At 41.8% G+C, this 16,905-nt stretch overlaps 1 pseudogene; it reads right to left on the bottom strand.

Annotated features, from left to right (window-relative positions):
• Nucleotides 1-801: 801 nt before the first annotated feature.
• On the bottom strand, nucleotides 802-1,463 carry LOC101697770 (AP-3 complex subunit sigma-1-like; annotated as a pseudogene).
• Nucleotides 1,464-16,905: the final 15,442 nt, after the last annotated feature.

Here is a 16,905-nt window from a genome sequence, read left to right as displayed (position 1 = left end):
ACATTAGAGCTTCTCTAAAGTTCTTGTAGAATTCAGCAGTGAATCCATCAGGACCTGGGCTTTTCTTTTTTTATTACTTCTTCAACTGAATCGAATAATAATGGGTTATTTAGAATTTTTATATCTTCTTGATTCAGCTTTGGTAATTCATGTGTATCTAGGAATCTGTCCATTTCTTTTGAGTTTTCCATTTTATTGGAGTACAGGCTCTCAAAGTAACTATTTTTTTCTTTAGAAACCCAGTTACCTTTGAGTTTATTTAAACTAAGAGGAGGTCATAATGTTTTTATGCAATACATACTTGGTTCTTCAAATAATAATTGTGACAAATAGAAAGAATTAAGGACTGTTGCATTTGTGATTTATACAAAACACCAACATTTTGGGTTGTACACAATTAAAGAAATACCTCACTTTCAAAATACTGTAATAGCCAACACATAGAGGTGTGCCTCAGGTGGGCATATTCCTATGCAGTTTAGAAAAGAACAAAAAAATCACACTAAAACTATACGATTTCTTCACAATCACCAAGTAAGAAAAGCAACATTGAACTTTCATACTGATTTTACACAACTTCTATATAGTACCTTGACTTAAACCCAAGAGCAAAAGTTAAGATTCTCTGCCTCTATTTTTGGTACCGGGGATCGAACTCAGGTCCTTGTGCTTGGGCAGCAGGCGGCGAAACCACTGAGCTAAATCCCCAGCCCTCTGCCTGTATTTTTGGTAAACAACTGTATGGTAAACTTAAATGACTTTTCCTCCTGGATTTTACCTGCAAGTGACCTTTTCAATATTTTATTTAAAAGAGAGTAAGTTTGGCACTTTTACACAGATGTCACCAATGTTAGTGATCTATGTTGGAATCTCAGGAACATTCATATCCTTTACAGCTAATACAGCATGGGCTGGAGCTCCTGCTAACCCAGCTTCAGATTTCTCCAGTTTATTTTGTACATCAATTTGTGTAACAATTTCATTCATGTTGGTCCCCAATTCCATTCCCCCATCACCATTCCTGCAAGAATTTTGTGAACCTTGTCTACATGGAGGATTAAATCCAGTTCACATTTTCAAAACATTTGTCTAATATTTCCACGAACACTTGAATTAAATCCCAAATGTCAAGTTCACTTTCTGAAGGATCCACACAGAAGACAAAATATAGTGTTGCATAATGTCTATAAATCAGTTTGTTGTCAGATCCTCCAATTAATTAGATTTAATTCCATACGTCACAGTAAGTTACACAGCTTAAGTCTGACTACCAAAATCCTCCTTCTAGGAAATTACATTTTCATCTCTCTTAGATACCAAACGGAAAGCCTCCCTGATGATTTGCTGCTTTGTATCTTCACTGTAGGGCTGGTAGAACTTGGAGAGCTGTGGCTTCCTGTGGTTATTGAAGATGAGAATTGCCTTGATCATGGCTGGGCCAGGGTGACCTGGTGGGTGTTGGGACCAGGGCGGGGCCGCGCACTGGAGCCCATGGGCAATCCTTCCCCACCTGCCCTCACTCCTCAAGGTAGGTATTGATGATTTGGATTTCTGCAGGATCTGTTGTGATTTCATGCTTTTCATTCCTAATTGGATGAACTTAAGTCTTTTCTTTCCTTTTCTTTTATAAAGTTAGCTAAGGATTTGTCTATTTTATTTAATCTTTCAAAGAACCAACTCTTTGGTTCTTTGATTCTTTGTCTTTTCTTAGTCTCAATTGCATTAATTTCTGCTGTGGTCTTTATAATATCCTCCCTGTACTAGCTCTGAGTTTGACTTGCCCTTTTTTTTTTTTCCCTAGTAGTATGAGGTTCAACATTAGATTATTTATTTGAGCTTGCTCTGTTTTTCTGATGTGGGAATTCACTGCTATAAATTTCCGTCATAGGACTGCTTTCATTGTGTCCCGTAAGTCCCAGTATGTCTTACTGGCATTATCATTTAACTGTAGAAACTGTCTAATTTCTTCTTTAATATTATGTGTACCATTGGTTGTTCAGGAGGATGTTATTTAATTTCCAATTTTATGTAGTTTTTATGGTTTCTTTTATCGTTGATTTCCAATTTCATTGCACTATGATCTGATAATATGCGTGGGATAATTTTAGTTCTTTGCATTTACTTAAGCATATTCTATGAGCTAGTAAGTATATGGTCTATTTTTGAGAAAGTCCTGTGTGCAGCTGAGAAGAATGTGTATTCTGTTGTTGTTGGGTGGAGCACTCTGTAGATATCTACTAAGGCCATTTGTTCAAAAGTTTAGTTCAGCACTGATTTGTCTTTGTTGATTTTTTGTCTAGTTGATCTATCTGTGACAGTGAGGTATTGAGGTTCCCTCATTACAATTTTGTTAAGGCTTATCTGATTTTTCATATCTATTAGTGCTTGTTTTATATAATTGGGTGTGCTGGTATTTGGTGTATATATGATTGTTATCTCTTCCTCTTGGATTATTCCCTTAAATAGTATGTAGTAACCTTCTTTGTCTCTTGTGATCAATCTTGGCTTGAAATTGACTTTGTAGAATAGCTACCCCTGCTGTTTTCCAGGTTCCTATGGCATGGAGTATTGTTTTCTATCCTTTCACTTTCACTTTATGAATTTTATTTTTTTGGTTAAATGTATTTCTTGTATACTGCATATTGTTAGATCTTGTTTCTTAATGTATTCTGCCAATCTGTTTCTTTTGATTATTGAATTGAAACCATTCACGTTGATGGTTATAACTGATACGTGTTGATTTATTCTTTCTTTCTTTCTTTTTTTTTTTTTTTTGGTGCCGGGGATAGCAGGCGGCGGAACCACTGAGCTAAGTCCCCAGCCCTGATTTATCCTTGTTATATTATTTTTCTGTTGTTGGTTCCCTTTTTTCCTCTTCTATTTAATTGTTTGCCACACTTGGTGGATTCATTCATTGGTATTCTTGGAATTGTTGTCTTCATTGTCTTTTTCTAGAATATCCTTCAGAACATTTGGAAGTTCTGGTTTGGTGGTCATGAATTTCTTCAGGTGTTCTTTATCATGTAAGTGTCTTATTTTCTACGAATTTTGAAAGATAATTTTGCAGGGTACATCAATCTGGGTTGGAGGTTGTTTTCTTTTATGGCTTGAAATACTTTATTCTCAGGCCAGGGATTTAGCTCTTTTATAGTTGTTTTGTTTTTTTCTCTAACAGCCTTTAATATTCTGTTCTTACATTGAATTTCTGGAGTCTTAACTATTATTTGTCTTGGTGTAATTTTTCTGATCATGACTATTTGGAGTTCTATATACCTCACTTATCTGAATCTCAGATTCTTTTTCCATGCTTGGAAAGTTTTCTACTGTTACTTCTGTGAACAGGTTTTTTATTCCCCTTGTGCTATCTTCTGATTCTTTATTGATTCCAATTAATCTTATATTCGTCTTGGGCCGGTGATTTAGCTCAGTGGTTCTGGCACCTGCCTCGCAAGCGGAAGGTCCCGAGTTCAATTCCCGGTACCAAAAAAAACCAAACAAAATCTTATATTCGTCTTCTTTACATCATCTAGCATTGGATTGATTTTTCATGGTCCCTTGCCATTTTTAAGGAGTCTTTCATTTGATGATGGCCAACCACAACCCTGTGTTCTAGATAGGAGATTCTATCATATTGGTTGACTCTGTTGTGTATACTTACAGTAGAATTTTTAATCTCCTGGATTTCTATTTCAGTCTTATAGAATCCAGTTCTTTTCTATTTTGAGTATTCATGGTCTCCATGTCTTTCTTAAGTTCCCCTCTTTTTTTTTAATCATCTCTCTTTATTTTTAACCAAGAGACTTATTGATCTGTTTTGTTACTTCTTTTGTTTTTTTGAGATAGGGTCTCACTATGCAGTTCAGGCTGGCCCTGAACTCACTATGTAGCCTCGAACTCACAGTGATCCTCCTGCCTCAGCTTCCAGAGTGCTGGGGTTACAGGCGTGTGCCACCATGCCCAACTCTATTTTGTTACTTTTATTGCCACCATTTCTTAAAATTCAGCTGGGAAGTTTTTTATTTCTTCCACCTCCATGGCCCCTTGATTTGCCTTGGATGAATTGAGGATTATGGGTTGCATCTTGCGTCTATGTTTTCTCATTATCTTTTCCTTTTTTGTTTGTTTTCTGTATTGAGGCCTGTAAATTGCTTATGGTAGGTAGCTTTATTACTAGTATTGAGACCTCTTTAGGAAATGGCTACTTTTCAGAGATGTCTTCTAGGCATAGCCAGCTTTTGGTTTTTGAGTCTATCCCAAGATCTTGCCTCTTCAGGCTGGGGATTTAGTTCAGTGGTTCCGCCGCCTGCCTCAAAATCTCAAGGTCCCAAGTTTGATCCCCAGTACCAAAAAAAAACCCCAAACAAACAAGATTCTGCCTCTTCACTTTATTAGAGATGAATGGTTGCTGCCTGTTTGGCCTAGCACCCAGTTCTTTGGTACTGGACTATAGTATTGTTTATGACCCGCAGACAATATAGGTATTGGCATACATGGAAGACCAATTGATCACAGTGATGATGTCACCTTTAATGTAATATAATCAGTAATAACAATAGCATCAAGCACAGATTGGAAAATGACAAACTGTGATAACTATTAATTTGTCACTTTTAACCGTAAGTACAAAATTTATAATTATATAACAAAATCCAAGGGAAATCAGAAAATTATATACAGTAAATATCCACTCAATAGAGTGATTTTTACCCTAAGGGGAAAAAATTTAAAAGGGAGAAGAGGAAAAAATAGAAAAATAAAAGAAGAGAAAGCAATTAGAAACAAGACTAAACAAAGGAAGATTACCTAAGATTTAGGAAACTGGTGAAGAAGACAGAAGGGAAAGAAAGAAGGAAGAGCCAGGCATGGTGGTGCATACTTGTAATCCCAGCACTTGGGAGGCTGAGACAGGAGGATCATTGTGAGTTCGAGGTCAGCCTGGGCTACACAGTGAATTTAAGACCATCCTGAACTACATAGCAAGGCCTTCTCTCAAAAAAAAAAAAAAAAAGAAGAAACAAAGACAAAACACTGTAAAAACAATGTTCACGCTCATGAAAAACAAAAACAAACATTGATGGAGACAAAAAAGAAAGAAAGAAATTTCTCTGTGATTTCAAGCCTGTGGTTATCTTCTTGGGTCTACAGTCTTGTGGTAGTGTCCAATTTAGGGCATGGCTCTGCTCTAGCTGGTAGGCTAAAGGGGCAGTTAAAGCTGAGATCTGCACTGGCTAATCACCAGCAGGCCTACAGTAGGATTAGGGCCAGGTGCAGGTTCTGGTACTTTCAAATCCACAGTAGTTCAGGCTTATCTTGGTCTCTGGTCATGGGGTTGTGGCTTGAGTCATTTAGCTTATACCACTCTGAGTATCTCTTGCTGGCCTGACCCCAGCTCTCTTACTCTGGAGATCTCTGAAGTTTATCCCTCACCCAGTCACTGTGGGTTTTTAACACTGGGAGCCCTAAAATGAAGCCAACCCACAGCTGCTCGGGGTCCTCAGTTCAGTTGGCCCCTCCACTGAGAGGTTGTTTGGAGGTTTTAGCAAGGGAGCACAGCTACTCATATACTCTTAACTCAGGAAACAGTTCTCCTCTATCAGGGGTATTGTACTCTTTGACCAATCATGCAGCTTTGGGAGGGATGCCCATAGGGTAGTGAGGGAGGAAGGGGACACCCACCTAGCTAGCCAGATCAGCTAAATCAACCCTGGTGAACAATGAGGTGACAGGTGTCACAGCCAGATCACTCTTATATCTGGCTCCTCCCTAAAATGTTGTACAACCAAACACTGTCTCCAGGGGACACTATTGTCACTTGGACTGGTGTTACTCATTAGCTGTTGTAGCGCACAGCATCCACTGCTCTGTTCCAGTGGTGTGTTTCTCCCTGGAGGCCTCTGGAGTCACCTGCTTTCACTGTGTCTCTATGGAGTCAATCCTTCTCTCTAATGCCATAAGCCAGGTGCCTAGGAAAAAGTACAGATTGCCTCCTACTTTTTCTGCATTGAGGTCTGTCTCTTTACTTTTTCCATGGGCTCCAATTTTCCTTTCAGATCCCTCCTGAGTCCCAGGGATCTGTCTCCCTCCTTCTCCTCTTTCCCAAGTTGCTACCCCTCAAATAGCCAAAGTTTTCCTGGGCAGCTGGGGATTTAGCTCAGTGGTTCCACCACCTGCCTCACAAGCAGAAGGACCTGAGTTCAATCCCCGGTACCGAAAAAAACAAACAAACAAAAAAAACTCCAACATCAAAGTTTTCCTGGGGGGGAAAAAAAAAAAAAAAGCAGGAGACATTATATTACCTGACTCCAAAGCATACTGCAAAGCTGTGATAATCAAAAAAGCATAACATTGGCATAAAAACCAAACACACAGACCAATGGAAAAACATAGAGTCAAGAAGTAAACCCACACATCCATAGCCAATTGATTTTTTTTTTTTTGTACCAGGGATCAAACTCAGGACCTTGCACTTGTGAGGCAGGCACCAGAATCACTGAGCTAAATCCCAAGCCCAGCCAATTGATTTTTGACAAAGGTGCTAAGAACAGGCATTGGAGAAAGGCCAATCTTTTCAGTAAGTGGCGATGGGAAAATTGGATCTCCACATGAAGAAGAATGAAGCTAGACCCATTTCTCTCACAAGCTACAAAACTCAATTCAAAATGGATTAAAGACTTAAATGGAAGTCATGAAACAACTAGAAGAAAACATAAAGGAGAAGTCTCAGGGGTATTGGAATAGGGAAGGATTTTTTTGGACGAGATCTCAAAAGCAAAAATAAACAAATGGGATTATATCAAACTAAAAAGCTTTTGTACAGCAAAAGAAACAATGGATAACCTACAAAGTAGGAGAAAATATTTGCAATATATACTTCTGATAATCCAGAATATGCAAGAAATTCCAAAAACTCAAGGAAAATAAACAACCTAATTGAAAAGTGGGCAATAGATCTAAATAGACATTTCTCTAAAGAAGACATATGAATGGCCAACAGGCATATAAAATGATGCCAGTATCACTAATTATCAGGGAAATGGAAGTCAAAACCCCAATGAAGTATCCATCCTAATAAAAATGGCAATTATCAAAAAGATGAAAGATTACAAGAGCTAGTGGAAAAGGGAACCCTTGCACACTGTTGGTGGGTGTCATTATTAATTAATACAGTCATTATGGAAAGTAGTATGGAGGCTCCTTAAAAAATTAAAAATAGAACTATTATATGACATGACAACCTTTCTAGTGTACATACAGAGGCAACAAAATCAGTATGTTGAAGAGATATCTGCACTCTATGTTCATTGAGGTACTATTCACAGGAGAAAAAAAAAAAAGGAAACAGCCCGTGTCTATCAACTGATGAATGGATAAAGAAAATGTGGTAAAGGGCCGGGGATTTAACTCTGGTTTCGCTGCCTGCCGCGCAAGCGCAAGGACCTGAGTTCAATCCCTGATACCAAAAAAAAAAAAAAAAAAAAAAAGAAAATGTAGTACATATATACATTGAGATACTATTCAGCCATAAAAAGAATAGGGCCGGGGATATAGCTCAGTGGTTCCACTGCCTGCCTTGCAAGCGCAAGGTCCTGGGTTTGATCCCTGGTACCAAAACAAAAAAGAATGAGATGTTGTCATTTGTGGCAACATGGATGGAACTGAAGATCATTATGTTAAGTGAAGTAAGCCAGGCACAAAAAGACAAGTTCTGTGTGCTTTCATTCACATGTGGAATTTTATTTTTTTAATTAAAAAAATTTTGGGGGGTACCGGGGATTGAACTCTGGACCTTGCACTTGCGAGGCAGGCAGAGGAACCACTGAGCTAAATCCCCGGCCCAATATGGGCAGTGGAGTAGATGCATTAATTCACTTCTACTTTTTTTTTTTCTTTTTTTGGTACCGGGGATCAAATTTGGGTCCTTGTGCTTGCGCAGCAGGCAGCGAAACCATTGAGCTAAATCCCTGGCCCTATGATGTGTTATGTACCTGGACCAACTCCCCATGGTGAGTGTAATCATTATGTACTGCAGACCATCTACTAATAAAAATAAAAAATACATTTTAAAAAAATGTAAAAGTTGATCTCATAGAAGCTGAGTGCAGACTGGTGGTCATCAGGCTGGGGAGAGTGGCGAGGAGACATGGTGAAAATTTGATCAACTAACTAAATGAGTTAGGAGCAAGAAGTTCTGGTATAATGCATAGCAGGGTAATTATAGAAAGCAATAAAGTGGGCCGGGGATTTAGCTCAGTGGTTCTGCTGCCTGCCTCGTAAGCGCAAGGACCTCAGTTCGATTCCTGGTACAAAAAAGAAAGAAAGAAAACAATAAAGTGATACATGTTACAAAAGCTAGAGGAAAACATTTTGAAAGTTTTCACCATATGATAAGTGATCAAGAAGATAAATTTTTAACCTGATCTAAACATTACACAATGTATGCATGTATCAAATGTTACACAGTACATGTCAATCTTTTTGTATCAGTTAAAATTATTTTTTTAAATTCACTACCCCCTCTCCCCCCAAAGGATGCATTCCTTAGCTGTCTGGAATTCCAAGGCCAAGCCCCAGGACTGCCCTGGTTTCATCCAAATAACCACCATCTCTCAGCTGGGTTGTGGAAAAAGCTTCCTAATTAGGCTGCCTACATCCATGCCCTTTCTTCCCTGTCTGACCTCCAAACTGCAGGCAGAAGGATGCTATGGAAACGCAGTTCCTGTTCCTCCGGTGCTCAGAACGCTCAGTGGCTCCTCAGCCTCCTCCGAGTAAAGGCTGGGTCCTCTTCGTACCTATGCAGCTCCATACGACCTGCCCAGACCTTCTCCGCGTCTGCCATCTGTGTCCCCTCTTCCTCTCTCCATCTGCTCCTGCCTCATCGGCCTCCTCAGCCACCCCGGGCGCCTCGCTGGGGGCCTCTGCACTTGCTGTCCCCCTCACCCTGTGAGCTCACCCAGCTCGCCAGCACCTTTCCTGTTCTCACCCAGAGTCACTTCTCAGGGATGCTTTGCCCAGCCAACTGCCCATGCTTTTCTCTTCACTGCTTTATTGTTTTCTTCCGGTCTTTTGCTCTATCTAATTGAGTCTCTATTTGATTTTTTCAGTCTTGTGTCTTCTGGGTCTTCTAGGTGAGATAGGTCCACGAGGGCAGAACATTTTACTCTTTTGTTCATTCTTGGTGCCTGCTCAGTGCTGGGGATAGAATTGGACCCGTGAATTAATACCATCAACCTCATAGAATATTTGTTTGAAACTTGCTCCTCTTTGGGAATATGCTTCTTCTGTACCCGCCCCCCCATGGGGTTATTTTCTGTCCCACTCCCCTGGTATCAGAGACCAGATGGGGGTGGCGTCCTGCTCCTCATCCTCATTCCCAAGCCATTCTCCCTTCCTCCCTCCCACCAGTCAGTCCCATCGTGAGACTAGCTTGCCTTGTCAGTCTGTTGGGGACCCCAGGTCCTTTCCCTCATCCTTGACGACTCCAGTCTGTGCCACCTTGTCACCATCTCCAGTGTTACCTCTGGTGTTCTTGAAAGACAGAAGGTAGATGATTCATCCAAGACCCCGTTCTCTCACTTCTGTGAGTCTTCTCCGACCACCTCGTGCTGCGCTTGAACTCATCACTTGCTCCGTAACCCCAGCGCAGGCTTTGTTACTGGAGATGATGGCCAGCCATCCATTCTAAGGCTCAAGTGCCATAGCCCTTGTCTTTCCATCTCAGCCTGCCGGCACCCTCAGACACCATTTTCCCCAGTGGGCTTCCATCCCTCCACCCTCTCACCGGCGGCCCACCATTGCCATGCATGCACTTGCTCAAGGGCAGGATTTGTCATTAAATCCTTTCCTGCACACACCCTCAACTTGGCTGCCCACTCTCCATTCATGCCTTTCACCTGGCAAAACTCCAGCAATTGTCCCAGATAACTCCCGACCTAATCAGTCCTTGCACAGCTAGATAGCACAATAATAAAATACAAATGCACCATGACAGTGTTATTTTGAGTTAATAATAATAGATACACTCATAGTGCTCTCCATGGGCAGGGTACTATTATAGGTGCTTTACACATCACAAGTTATTTGTTCCTCATAACAAACATGAGTTCCTAATAGTATCCTCATTTTCCAGATGAGAAAACTGGAACCTGGTGTCGTGGCACACACCCACAATTGCAGCATTTGGGAGGCTGAGGCAGGAGGATTGTGAGTCTGAGGCCAGTCTGGGATTCACAGGGAGTTCAATGTCAACTTGAACGTAGAGAGACCATGTCCCAAAAGAAACAGAAAGAGAGACAAAGAAACACTGAATCACAGAAGAGTTCGTTGGAATGATAGAACTGAATCTTGCAATTTGGCTCCAAAATCCACACTCAGAATCACCACACCAGCCTCCCAGGATCCACTAACTTCATTCAAGCTGCTAATCATTTAGGTGTCATTTCCTTAGGCTAGGCCGCTCAGACAAGACCAGGCAGGTGCTCTACCTGAAGGGTTTGGTCAACACAGATGACTGAGCCAGTGCTCTGAGTTCCTGAGTTGGTGACAGGAAGTGGCAGGCCTGTGACTGAGCTTCCTAAGAATTGCCTGGGGGTGCTGCTGTACTGGTTTGGGACCCCTGGCCCTGGTCCATTTATCCCTCCCTCTTTTTCTTTTTGGTACTGGGGATCGAACTTGGGACCTTGCATTTTCAAGGCAGGCAGCAGAACCACTGAGCTAAATCCCCAGCCTACTCCTCCCTCTTATTGGTTACTCCTTAACACCTTTCTCAGCATCTTGTCTCTGTCCTGTTTTTCTCTTTGGTGCTGGAGATTTAGCACTAAACATACACTCTTACCCATCACTCTTTGGTTTTTTTTTTTTTTTTGGTACTGGGGATCGAACTCAGGACCTTGCACTTGCATGGCAGGCGCGGGAACCACTGAACTAAATCCCCGGCCCTTACCCATCACTCTTGACGAACGACTTTGCTGGGGCCCCGCCATGAAAACAGAAACAAATCAGAGAAGCGTTCCCAAGCTTTCCTTCATATTTCCTCTCCTTTCCACACTTGTGCCTGGGCAGCTGGCCTCCTTCCTGTTATCTCAGATGGACTGTCATCTACCAGATCATTCATGTCAATAAAGAAATGTCTAGGGCCAGGGATTTAGCTCAGGGGTTCCGCCGCCTGCTGCACAAGCACAAGGTCCCAAGTTCGATCCCTGGTACCAAAAAAAAAAAAAAGCAAGAAACATCTATAACTCCTCGCATCTTGAAAGAAATTTCAAAGATTCCTCTACTACTTCTTTCTGCTTTCAACAAAGTTTCTCAAAATGGTTGTCCTCTCCATCTCCAAATAAAAGTTTAACTTTTTCTTTTTGTTCAAACATTTCATTGTGATAAAATCTGTAGAATAGAAACATGCCCCTTCCACTATGTTAAGTGTACAGTTCAGTGGTGTTAACTACGGTCATGTTGTTGTGCCCATCATCACCATTTCGAAATCTTTCCCCATATACAGAAAATCCCAAAGAATCTACAAGAAAGCTACTAGAGCTAATAAATGAAGTCAGTAAGTTGCAGCCTCCTATTGTCTCTTGAACCTTCTCCAGTCATGTTTGTCCTCCATTCTTCCACCCAAAACCCTTTTTCCAAGTCACCTCAGAGCTCCATCTAGCTAAAGCCAATGGTCAACACTTGGTCCTTGTCTTAATGTTCCTACTACATTGCCTGATATGGTTGGTCCTTCCTTCCTTTTTCTAAGTGTCTTCACTTGGCTTCCAGCCCCACAGGGTCCTGGTTCTCTCCTAGCTCCGTAGCCACAACTTACTCCTTACTCTCCTTCCTGCTTCTTCCTCATCTCCCACACTCTAAATGCTGTGTCCCAGGGCTCAGCTGCTCCTCTCCTTTATATCTGCTTTCACTTCTTGGGTGATCTCCTCTAGCACCATGACTGTAAAGATTCTCCAGTGACTCACCACTTCCAAATGTATATTGTCAGTTGAGGCCTCACTTCTGAACTTCATTATATTAAACCACTCATTTGCTATCTCAATTTGGGTATCAATGATGACAATGATTCCTCAAAAGGTTTGTCTACATCAGATCTCTGGAACCTGAGAATGTCGCTGCTACAGTGTGATTCTGGACCATGCCCAAAGGCCCATGTGTTCATAACTAGTCCTGAGCTTGGTGCTGTTGGAAGGTGGTGGACTCTTGAAGAGGTGGGGCCTGGTGGGAGGTCTTAGGCCATTGAAGGTGTGGCCTTGAAGGGGACAGTGGGAATACAGCCACTTCCTGTCTCTCTTGCTTCTAGGAATATGAGATAAGCAGTTTACTCTATCATGTGTTGTCCACCATTTCTATCCAGCATATTCACCAGAAGCTCAAAAGCAGTGTATCCAGCTGACCAAAGACTGAACCCTCTGAAACCCTGAGCCAAACTAAAACTTCTTTTTCTCTTTGTAAGTTGATCTCAGGTACTTATTACAGTAATGGAAAGTTGACTAACACAGTGAACTTATTTGAAAAAAGGATCTTTGCAGATATAGTTAGGGTCTTGAGATAAGGAAGATACTAGAGTGGGCCCTAAATCCAATACAAATACCTTTATAAAAGATGCACAGAAGGGAAACACATGGAGACAGAATAGAAGACAGTGTGACCGGAGAGGCAGAAGATCAGAAGAACGTGGCCACAAGTTGAGTACACTGACAGCCACCAGAGCTGGAAGAGGCAAAGAACAGCTTTTCCCTGAGGGTCCTTGGAGTGAGTACATCCCTCTTGAAACTTTGTTTCAGACTTCTGGCTTCTAGAACTGTGAGGAACCAATTTCTGCTATTTCAAGACATCAAAAAAAAAAAAAAAAAAAAAGACATCAAGTTTGTGGTAATCTTTGTGTAAAACTAATACAGATGTCCCAAGACTAATACAGATATCTCCAACTCAACATGTCTCCCCTCAAATAAAAAACTCTTCATTTACTCACCCCTACTCCATCCACCAGACTTGCTGCCCTTCCCAGAAGCAGTCTTTCGGATCCTGGGAAAGGGCAAGTCTAGCCCTAGAGTTATTCAGATCAAACTTTGATGTCATTGTTGACTTTTCACTTTTACTTTCCATCAAGCTTCACATCCAAATCATCAGCAAACTCTGCTGGCTCGTTTTCAAAAATAGTCCACACTGGCTCCCTTCTCACCTCCTACCCTGCAACCGTCTTGGTCCATCATCACTTGCATGGATTATGACAATGTCTGTCTCCCTGCTTTTTGTCCTTGCCCCTTGCAGCATATTCTCAAAATAGCAGCCAGAGTGATGCTGTTGTAATTGAAATCAGACTGCATCACCTTCTGCTCAGAACCCCAGTAGCAAAGCCAAGTCCTTACAGTGTCCTTTAAGGGCCTACATGATCTGGATGCTGGTAACCTCTCTGAGGTCATCTTCTGCACTCTCCCCCCTCCATGTTGGTTCCCACTTTAGGGAATTTTCATTGAGAATACTGTAGGGCTGGATGGAGCTAGTAGGATTACGAGGTTACATTTGAGATTTGTAGGCATGAATGTAAAATGAGAGCAATCAGCAGAGTTGTGCGTTCTCTTTCCATTTAGCTGGGAATGTGTGGATAGAGAAGAGGAGGGTTGGGTTGGCCAGATTAAGATTTTGCTGGGAAAGAACAATGGGAAGAGAGGGGTAAGGACATCCAGACTCTCTGTACAGAAGAGTGATTGCTAATGTTAGAGCATGAAATCACGGCAGGGTAAGAAGGAGAGAAACTAGGTAGTGCATATGATACACTTACTCTAGAGCCTTAAACATTGAAAAGATCATAAACACAAGCTGTTATTGCCACAAACATTTATATAAAGAGTACTAAAAGTACTCTAAATTTTAAAAAGATCTGGCAAAATTAACTTCAGTACCACACTTTAGCCTAGCTCTTGTAATTAAACTTCAATCCCTGTAAATGAGAGATGACTTTGAGGATAAGGCAATAAAATCCAAGACAAGAATGATACTTCAGATATATATGTGTACTGTTGGTATAATTTGGACTGCACCACCACCAGGATGAAAAGTCATCACTGGTTTCAACTCAAGAATTTATGAGTAACATGCAAACAGAAATTCAAATATGTTCTTTGATTCAAGGGCATATAATCACTTTCTTCCAAACATTTCAGCCTGGTGATGTTGTGGTTTTTCTCAAAAACGTGTGCTTTGTTTTACAAACCTTCATTGACTTGCTTTCAGTTATACATTAATGCTGACATTGAAGTGATTTCTCATCTGTTACCCATGTCTGCCAAGCAGCAAGCCTGTTGCTGCCTCAGTGGAAACACAACCAAATGGACCGACCTATCAGTGTGTTCCGGGTACCCAACGCCATGCTCCATTTCCTTATGCTTCCATATTGCTCAAAAAGTTGGTAAAGGAAAACATTTTACTTTTATGTTCATACAAATAGAGATGTCAATATGCACAATGTCAAAATCACATATATTTTAAAGATGAAAACATCAGAATTCAGGAGCTAAGCCATGGAGAAATCAACAGATGGGAGCTATGGTAGGAGGCTCCATCTGCTGATTCAAGGTCCTGCTAATTTAGGATTAGAGCAAACCCTCAGTGACAGCGCTGAGGTGGAGGGGTGATCTCTACAGTACTTGAGCTGAGCTCCTGGGTGGATGGAGCTGCCAGCTACTAAAATGAGTGATCTGGGGCTGGAATAAATGGTTGTAGGTTCAAGTCCTTCATTGTTTCTAACTGTAGGAGCCTCAATTTCATTGTCTGTGAAATGGACGCGGTAGCTCTGAATTTCCTTAATGCTATCATTTCCTTTTGGGGGGCATTTCTGTTATAGAGAATGTGTGTGGAAATGAATCCATTTGAAGAGGTAGTGCTTGTGTCTGAGTGAAAAGACCTAAAATTGAAGACAGTTCTATTACATGGTATTGCCTTAAAATGTGATGCAGTAGCCAGAACCTGCCTGCAAGGTTACTGTGAGGATTAAGGAGATGTTGTTTGGAAGGCTTTTAGGAAGGTGTGGACCTGGGTTGAGGTGAGGAGAAGGTCAGAGCTGCAGGCTGAGAATGCCCCACTTCCCAGGGCCTCTTGCTGCTAAGATGTCCATCACCTTATCTGAGCCCAGCAGAAAAAAAGGGGAGGGAAAAACATCCCAAGCCAGCCTGTGGGATTATTTCTTATCTGTAATTCCTTGTAACTGGATTCCTGGATGTGTATTTCCCTTGAGCTGTTTCCTACTCCACCCTCCTTTCTTGGTTAATCACTGTGAAACCTACTTCAGAACAAGGTCATTGTCTGGCCCATCCAATCAGCATTTCTTTGGGGGAAACTGGAGCTCTCATTTATTTCCTGTTTACATGTGAGTCATTTATGTAAAACCATTGTTTCCAGTCTCATGAAGTCCAGTGTCAGATCAATGGTCCACAGTGGCATACGGGGCCTGCCCTGCCATTACCGCTACGAGCCTCTCTTCTGTGCATGGTGGCTGTCCTCCCACACTCCAGCAGGCTCATCTTGGGTTTTCATATTTGATGTTTGCTCTGCCCAAAACGCTTCTATCACCACCCCTCAGCGCTATCCAGGCCCTCAGACATTCTCACCTCACCTTCTAACTAATGGTTACTCAAATGTCACCTTCTCTGACCAACCCTTAAAGTTGTAATCCACCCTTCCGTGCTCCTCAATTCTCTTTTCTCTCCCTAGAACTCATGACCATTCCTTCCTCTGTTTTCCTGGTTTACCGCCTGTCTGTTAGAATACAAGTTCCACGAAGGAACGAAGGCAAAAATCTTTGTGTTATGTTCACTTTTTCTTTAATTAGAAAGGGACAGGCAGAGCCTGCACTTGTGAAACCAGCTAAAACACGAAGGACTCATGGAAAATTGTCTCTCAACAGTTTATGTGATTTAATTTTTAAAAAAGTAATTATATTGGTACATTTTAGGTATACCATATGACATTCATCATTGGAGATTTGGAGCTTTACATAATCTGTCTTGGTTCTTATTTTTCCCCCTTCCCCTGCCCTCCCTTCAACCCCTCCACCCCTCCCTGTTTACAAAGACTTTGTTTCCAGTTTTCCATTTTCTCATATTAATTCCATTTCCTTCTATGTGATTTAATTTTTAATAATGGCTGTGTTTAATAAGCAGCCCATAAAATTCCTGAACATTTGACAGTAGGCCCCCAGAACTCCTACAAGCTGGTTTAGAGGAAGAAAAAGGGACAGACAAAAAGAGAATCCCTTGGTTGATTTCTCCGAGAGGCCAGGAAGCTAGAGAGGAGGCCCTTGGGTGGAGGAGACTATTATTTTTTTTTCCAGAATGCTCATGATTATCAAGTTATAATAACAACAGTTACAAGTAAAACAGTAGCTACTGTTTACTGCCTAACAACCATGGCTCATGCATTTTGGGGCTTTTAATTGAGTGGACTCTTTACAATGACCTTATGAAGTAAGGATCATTACTGCCTTCGCTTAATAAATGAGGAAACTGAGACTCTAAGAGGTCAAGGAAAAGAGCTGAAAGGGGAATGAACTTGTGAGACGCGGCGGGAGTCTTGAGTGGCCGAGGACTCTGTCGGTCTGGAAAGCAGCTTTTCCCCTCAGAACCCACGAGGACGGGGGTGCCTGCACACATCGGCCTTCTCTCCGGCCGGCCCTCTCCGGAGCAGGCATCCTGTACTGCTTGGAGGGGCAAAGAGTATAGCTGTGTCATGGAGGCCTGAGGTCAGGCTAGGCAGACTCACCCATCTCAGCGGCTCTGCTTCCTCATCGGTAAAATGGCCCGAGAGGATGTGAGGGCGATCTGGCTTCGACGTCTGTCACCCATTGATGGCCAGAGTTGATTCGGCTGATCTGGCTGGCTAGGCGGGTGTTCCCTTCCTCCTTCACCGCTCCATGTGCGT

The sequence above is a fragment of the Heterocephalus glaber genome, unplaced genomic scaffold (assembly GCF_053883595.1).
Source record: "Heterocephalus glaber isolate CG9 unplaced genomic scaffold, H.glaber_assembly_v1.0 deba00001606, whole genome shotgun sequence".
NCBI lineage: Eukaryota > Metazoa > Chordata > Mammalia > Rodentia > Bathyergidae > Heterocephalus > Heterocephalus glaber.
The sequence above is the reverse complement of the archived record's forward strand: the minus strand, read 5'-3'. Positions and strand labels throughout refer to the sequence as shown.